The sequence below is a fragment of the Mus musculus genome, chromosome Y, assembly GCF_000001635.26.
Source record: "Mus musculus strain C57BL/6J chromosome Y, GRCm38.p6 C57BL/6J".
In the NCBI taxonomy this organism is placed as follows: domain Eukaryota; kingdom Metazoa; phylum Chordata; class Mammalia; order Rodentia; family Muridae; genus Mus; species Mus musculus.
Genome location: NC_000087.7, coordinates 30,984,454 through 30,992,966, shown reverse-complemented (window position 1 = coordinate 30,992,966; position 8,513 = coordinate 30,984,454).

Genomic DNA, 8,513 nt, shown 5'->3' with positions numbered 1-8,513 from the left:
ATTAATTAATTAATTTATTTATTTATTTATTTATTTATTTATTTATTTTGGTTTTGTGAGACAGAGTTTCACTCTATAGACTTGGTTGTCCTGGAACTCATTTTGTAGACCAGGCTGGCCTCGAACTCAGAAATCTACCTGCCTCTGCCTCCCATGTGCTGGGAATAAAGGCGTACACAACCATGCCCAGCATAACATCAGACTATTTATTTAGTCTTCAATAACCTGCATGTAAAATGAAATGAAAAAATCGTTATTAATGTTGTTTCGTAACAGTTAACATTTTAAATTAATCTAGTATTTAAGATACAGATGGGAAACATATTCTCAGACAATTAACATCATGTTACAAAAGATTTTGTCTATAATTTCCAATATAAGAACTTCTAGAAAAGACATCTTGTCTTAAAGAAATACTATTCTTGAATTGCAGAGATTGCTCAGTGGTTAGGAGTGATAGCCAGTACTCTTCCAGAGAAAACATTTGTTTCTCTACACATTCTTTGTAAGTTGAAATCATCCATGATTCCAGTTTCAGGGGGTCTGATCCAGGTACCAGACGTGTAATCTGGTGGTGGGGAGCTCTTAGGAATTCTAGAAAGTCCCAGAGAGCTGGGATGTGAGAGGCGCCTGGAACTCGGTGGTGATCTTAGCCGAACTGCCCAACAGTGGGGAGATGGAACCTGGAAAGACCACCTCCAGTTAATAGACAGGGCCCCTAGTGTCTCTAACAACTACTGACTGAGACACATGCAGATAATTAGAGGTAATCATTGGACGCATACAGAAGAGTTAGAGAAAAGTTTGAAAGAACTGAAGAAGATGACAACCCCATAGGATTACCAGGAGTGTCAATTAACCCAAACTCCCAGGAAGATCTGAGAGACTAAGCCACCAGACAAAGAGCATACTTGGGCTATTCCATGGCCCCTGGCACATATGTGGCAGAGTACTGCTTTTTCCAGCCCAGTGGGAAACGATAGACTGAATTCTGAAGAGACTTGATGCATCAGGGATGTTGCTGTGGGATATGTTGAGGTGAGATGGGGTGGGTGGCTTGTGGAACACCCTCTCAGAGGAAATGGGGAAGATGAATGGGTTGAAGAACTGTAGGAAGTGGGATCAGGAGGTGGGATATTTAGAATGTAAATAAATTAAAATAAAATACAAACTTACTGCAACATCAATAGCTAGTCAAGTCATTGCATTCTTCATACTTGTCAGCATTGTTGATGTTATGAAAATTTTAGAGAGAATATGATTTCATCAAATGCATCCGTGTCTCAAAGGAAGACATTCCAATTTTGGCATTCTATTAATAACTCTAAAGATAAGCTAACGTTTTAGTTTGGGCTTTACACTGCTCATTGCCAAATGCTTTCAAATAGTATTTTATTAATAAATATTTCACTAAGTTTTGAAATTATACTTTTATTTAGCAAATGCTGTCTATTTTAATGTTTTGTGTGACTTTGAATCTTATGTTGACTTCTATCCCATTATTACTATTTTTTCTACAGTCTCATGCAACACTAAACAAATGAGAAATTAAAATTTTCACATCTCTAGTTTTAAAAAGGTTTTTGTTTCATAGCTCTTTTGAACTTAATGTTGAAACTTTGATGGTTTTCTCTATATTAGTTTCTGGTTTTGCCAATAAAGCATATTACATAGGTTTACTTACCAAATAGTTAACTTAATTTTAATTTGTCTTTTTGTATTTATCTTCTAGCCATTCTAATCCAAAAGTTGTTAATCCAATCAAGACATGTTCATGCTTGCATCTCATGCAAACAAATATTATTTTTAATTTCCAGGTGCAGTATTTATAGTCAAGTGTTGGGACTGACTGGGTGAAGTTAACTGCCTTGTCAGCCAGAAGTCCTTACTAACAAAGTTTTGACCTTAGTGGAAAAGTCCTATCTTAGTTGAGATTTCTGTGGCAAAAGTTGAGGCCTCTGTAGGAAAGTACTAGTCCCAGTTAAGAACAAATAGCTATAGATCTTGTGGACAGGTACTTAGCAACCCACTCTGTTCTGTTCCTCCTGCTGAACTTTTTTTACCTAGTCAATATCCTGCTTTGGGGAACAGGTGCATTCCCCCAGAAACAAAGTGATTTCGCATCATTTTCACTCCCCATTTCCTGTTTCTATGGGTATAAAACCTACCTGGGAAAAACAAAATTTGTCAGGTTGATCAGGTTTTTATTTTTTTTTATTTTATTTTTTTTGTGTTTTGCTATCCATTCTTTGTGTTTCTTGTTCCCCATTCTCTCCTTAGGTGGTTTCTCAGACCCTGTTCGATTCTTTCATGGGTCAGGACAGTCGAGATTCAAGAATGCTCATGGTAAAAAAAATTCTAAATGTTACTGAAGGACTCACCCATCTATAAGCTCAAAGAAAAAAATTACCCTAATTCCTTCCAGGGATGTGTCTAATGAACATTAAGATATTTTTCTAACAGATGCAGAATATAAAAATTCCTTCAACATACTAAAAACATTGTAGTTATTTTGTGAGTATATTGATAATTTTAATATTCTTACACATCATTGTCATTCACAAAGAACAATTTAACAAATTAAGAATCTGTTGAATAATGCCTTGCTATGTAGTGTAAGAGGTAGCATAAGATTTTAAAATTTGAAAAAAAGTAATTCAAAAAGCTTTAGTGTAGTAACCAATGGATTTAAATATTAGTATTATAAAAACACAATCAGTATAAAAATCAAATCCAGTTTCCTCCCAGTCATCTAACATCTCTAATTATTATTTCAGGCACTGAAATTCAGCATGTCATCTAATCCCAGATGCATAAAATAAAGACTATAATATGTTAAAATAGTATTGATGAATATGAGATACAATCTATATTAAGTAAAATTGTTACTTCACTTATGCTTAATTTTATTAAGGCAATATTTTCTGATAGCAATCATACTTATTTTTATACTTTAGTAATTTTAATAAACAGTTATTTAATTTTCAAATTGGTAATGTCAGTTTTGAATTGATTTACCAAATCAGTTGAATTGTAACTATTTACCAATATTGGAAGATAACTAAATGTTTACATTATTATATTAGTTATTTCATAGTTGGAATGAACACATATCTGTAATGAGATGGTCTCTTAGAAAAGAGAGATATAATAACTCTAACAACAAATTTGTTCTTATTCTTAAGTGGAGAAAACATATTTATTAAGTTTCATAAAAATATGGTTTCCTCTTCATTCTCTTCCAGACAAAATGGTGTTGAACATAAGAATTCACAAGACTGTGGTAGCACAAATGAAACCTGTGCAAGTTCAAGATAGATGAGATCCCAACACTTAGATGGGGAAATGGACATAGACTCTGTTCTAAATTGAGACCCTCAGGCATATGAAAGAACATTTTTTTTTCTGATGGAATATTTCTGTGCATGTCAACCACATTCCGGAGTTGACTAATACCTACAGAGAGTTGACCAACACATGTTATTTTTGTGGACTTCTTTGATGTTGTTTGTTTTGGCTTTCTCTCTCTCTCTCTCTCTCTCTCTCTCTCTCTCTCTCTCTCTCTCTCTCTCTCTCTCTCTCTCTCTCTCTCTCTCTCTCTGTATATGTGTGTGTTTTGTGTGTGTGTGTGATTTTCTGAGGCTTTTTGATTTCATGATTTTTTTGTTGTTGTTGATTCAGGCTTTTTTACTTTTTTCATTTAGAGAGAGAAAGAAAAAGAGAGAGAAAGAAAGAGAAAGAACATTAAATTGGGTATGATGGTTGGAAAAATATGGGAGGTATTCAGGGATGGGACACATGCTCAAAATATATTGTATGAAAAATTGTTAATAATAATAATAATACAAATTACTTTATCCCAATCTCTCTCTCACACACACACACAATACACATGTAGTTATGTATACCTTTTAAATTCCCACAAAAAATCATTGCAAAAAAACCTCTTAAGTTCTTAGAGTAGCAACAAGGCAGTTCATCTTATTTTTTGACTCACCATGTTAACCCTCCAAAACTACAGTAAATTATGTTATTGAAACTCTTTGTTCAAATTAATGAGCTTTATTTTCTTTCAGACATAATTATCTCTATATACTGGGCTTAGACAAAAATAGCATAATATATGTAACAGGATAGGGTGTTGTCTTAGTCAGGGTTTTTATTCCTGGAAAGAACATCATGACCACGAAGCAATTTGGGGAGGAAGGAGGGATTTATTGGCTTACATCACTAAGGAGGTCAGGTCTGGAACTCAAACAGGTCAGGAAGCAGTAGCTGATGCAGAGGCCATGGAGGGATGTTCTTTACTGTCTTGCTTCCCCTGGCTTGCTCAGCCTGCTCTCTTATAGAACCCAAGACTACCAGCCCAGAGGTGGTCCCACCCACAAAGGGCCTTCCCAACTTGTTCATTATTTGAGAACATGTCTTAGAGTTGGATCTCATGGAGGCATTTCCTCAACTGAAGCTCCTTTCTCTGTGATAACCCCAGCTGTGTGAAGTTGACATAAAACTAGCCAGTACAGGTGTATATACTATAAAATCTGCAAGACAATATGTTTTTTCAAGGGTTGCAGATTTCTAAAGATATTTTGGTTACTTTGGATTTGTAGGAACTTGACTGAATATTATAAAATTATTTACCAGAACTTCTCAGGGTACCCTTAAGATGTGAGTCAAACTCTATAAAGTAGAGAACATATCAAATACTCGAAATAGTTTAAAGCACAGCACTATCCACTTGAGTTTTCCATCAAACAGAAATGCATTCTTTTAAACTGAATTGGCTTTTATTTTATTTTATTTTATTGAATTTGAAAAAATATATTTTCAGAAAGAAGGTGTTTATCATTAATCCCCTTGAGTTAAGGCAACATTAAATGGAGAATGGAGGCTAGAAAATGTAAGACATGTTGACAGAATTTGGATGTCTGTGGACAAAACATTTCATTGTGCATACATTTTATGTTTTTTTTAACATCTTATGTTCATATTTTAAACAACAAAGTCACAAGTCCTTGAAATGGAACTTTGTACAATGGAGTTCATACCAAAAATATATATGTTGAATTTGTTTAAAACTAAAATTAACATACCTTAGAATTGGGAATGATTAAAAAGCTTTGGGAACTCTGTATGTTTTACATTCGCCAATGATACTAGTGTTGATGAAACATGGTCAAACGTTTCAGATACATTAACTGTAGATATGATGTTACAGCTATGGTCCAGTGAAACTAGGTTACCTCTTGGGCCAATCATGAAATTTGGTGGCAATGTCTACATTTTCCTAAATTTAACATATGAAAGATGCAATACTAAGACATTCTTTAAGAACAGCTGAGGCCAGAACTGTGTGACAGAGTTTGAATCCTGGCAAAGAAACCCCAAGAGGCTGTTGCATGAAGTTATGAAGGTAAAATTTAAGCTACTGTAGAGATTCCAGAGTATTAGAAAGGCCAGCATGATGGGACATGATCTAATATCTGGACAAGGACATCCGGAGGTGAGAAATGGAATCAGTTTAAATGCTGAGGAAATCTGTGTGTGCTGAAGATAGCATATGTAGAGGAATTGGGACACCAAAGCTGATTTCTCCATGAAAAGCCCAAGAAATGGAGGATTTCATTTCTCTGCTTGATTTTGGCTTTTTGTATAATCATCACTAGCTATTCCTAATACGTATTTTTATTTTGTGATAAGAATTTTTACATTATTCTATTATGCATACCAATAACATAATTTTCTACAAGATATCACAATACATTTTTTGATGTGGTAAATGTGTTTTAAAAATGAAAAGAAAATTTATTTAGTCATATTATATTAGGCTTATAAAAAAAACTAGCACTGAGGAAGAGAAAATGGAGTAGTATTGAAAGTTTGAGGCAAGCATGAACTGCATTAAGAAGGTTAGCACCTTATAACTTTCTGTAGGTATCCTGGCCAAAACTATGACTATGAGGACTTTAAAAGTTGAACTGTATTTTGCATTATTAAACACACAGAGAACTTTGGAAATAAGGGTTGGTAGGTTATGTCTAAAACATAATGTGATGTGTGTATGTGATAGGTTAACAATGAATGAAGCTGTGATGGTTAATTTTATATACTTAAAACAATATAGAATTGCCTGGGAGGGAAATCTGAATGAAGGATTGTCTATACTACTTAGTCTGTGAGCATGGTTGTGGGCCTGCATCTTGATTACTTTTAATTTATACGGGAAGAACTTCCCTTGTTGTGGCACCATTATTTACGATGGGGATTCTGGAGTATATGAGAATAAAGAAAGCAAATTAAGCTCTAGTAACCATACAAACATCAATTCCTTGATCTCTACTCTTGACTTGTGTCAAGTTTCTGCTACTTCCTGTTGCACTGATGCCCCAACAGTGATGGACTATAGTCTGAATTTGTGTGTAAAATAAACTTTCATGTACCTTGTTTTGGCCAGGATACCTACAGAAAGTTATAAGGTGCTAACCTTCTTAATGCAGTTCATGCTTGCCTCAAACTTTCAATACTACTCCATTTTCTCTTCCTCAGTGCTAGTTTTTTTTATAAGCCTAATATAATATGACTAAATAAATTTTCTTTTCATTTTTAAAACACATTTATTATTATTATTATTATTATTATTATTACTAATACTATTATTATTATGTGGCAGCATATGTGATCTAGAGCACATGTGGAAGTCAGAGCATCACTTTGCTAAATGCAGTTCCCTCTTAACATTCATGTATGTTCTGAGAATGGAATGAAGGCCATCACAATTGCTTAGCAAGTGCTTTATTTGTTTAGCATCTCATCAACCTCCTGTTTTGTGTTTCTTTGTTTTTGATATTGTTTTTGTTTTTGTTTTGTTTTGTTTTGGACTCAGAACCTCCCTATGTAGCTCAGCATTGCATTGAACTTACACTCATCCTCCTGTCTTTCACGTACATAGATAGTAGGTATGCATTATCATGACCAGTGAAGTTCATTATTTCTATGCTCTATCTGGCCCACCGTGAACATTCAGTACTTGGTATTCCATATGAGCTACATTGGCATACTAACTTGCCTTAGTTAGGGATTGTATTTAGGTGATAAGACATCATGAACAACATCAACTGGGAGAGAATATGTTTTGGTTCATAGTTCAGTTTGTAATTCATCATACATGAAAGTCACACCAGAAACCCTAGACTGGAATTTGGAGCAGTTAAGACCTGAAGTAGAGGACATGTAGAAAAATTGCATACTGGCATATTCCCCATGTTTTGATCATCCTACTTTTTTTTTATAGCATCCAGTACCATCAGTCCAGAGCTGATACTGCCAACTGGGATATCTTTCCATAGAAATCATTCATTAATAAAATTCAACAAAGCCTTTTCCAGGCAAAAGTTTGGTGGGGTTATTTTCTCAATTGAAAGTCAATATTCTCAAATGGTTCTGGCTTGTGTGAAGTTGATATTTATTTAGACAGCAGAGGACTTTAATGATTACAGCCATAGGCATGATGTGTTAAGTAAGGGGAAGAAATGTTGTCTTGGGCTTATCCTTAACACGAAGGCTTGCAGCTGCCTAAGTAGATTTGGTAGAGTACTTTATTCTCATGCATGAAGCCTTGGGTTTTATCTCTAAAACTGCATCAAGTAGGGCATGCTGGTACCTCTCTTTAGTACTAGCTGTTCTGGAAAATGAAAGCAGGAGGATCAGTGGTTCATAGTCATATTGAGCTATTAAGTGAGATAAAGGACAGTCTGAACTATATGGAATATATCTCCAAAGCACGTAAGGATTATAATACTATATAATACCAATACACAAACAAAAGCCAGCTTATATCACATGAGACTGTGACTCTCTCAGTTTCATTTAAGCCTCCCCTTACATAATCCAATAGCTCTACCATCGATCTCTATCCACAGTTTACCAGTGGACCTCATGGCTGCACATGTCTAGGGTGTAATTTATTTTTTTCAAATATTTATTAGGTATTTAGCTCATTTGCATTTCCAATGTTATACCAAATTCCCCCATACCCACCCACCCCCACTCCCCTACCCACCTACTCCCCCTTTTTGGCCCTGGCGTTCCCCTGTACTATATATATAAAGTGCATATAAAGTGTACAAGTCCAATGGGCCTCTCTTTGCAGTGATGGCCGACTAGACCATCTTTTGATACATATGCAGCTTGAGACAAGAGCTCCGGGGTACTGCTTAGTTCATATTGTTGTTACACCTATAGGGTTCCAGTTCCCTTAGTTCTTGGGGTGCTTTCTCTAGTTCCTCCATTGGGGGCCCTGTGATCCATTCAATAGCTGACTGTGAGCATCCACTTCTGTGTTTGCTAGGCGCTGGCATAGTCTCACAAGAGACAGCTATATCTGGGTCCTTTCAGCAAAATCTTGCTAGTATATGCAATGGTGTCAGCATTTGGAAGCTGATCATGGGATGGATCTCTGGATATGGCAATCACTAGATGGTCCATCTTTTCGTCACACTTCCAAATTTTGTCTC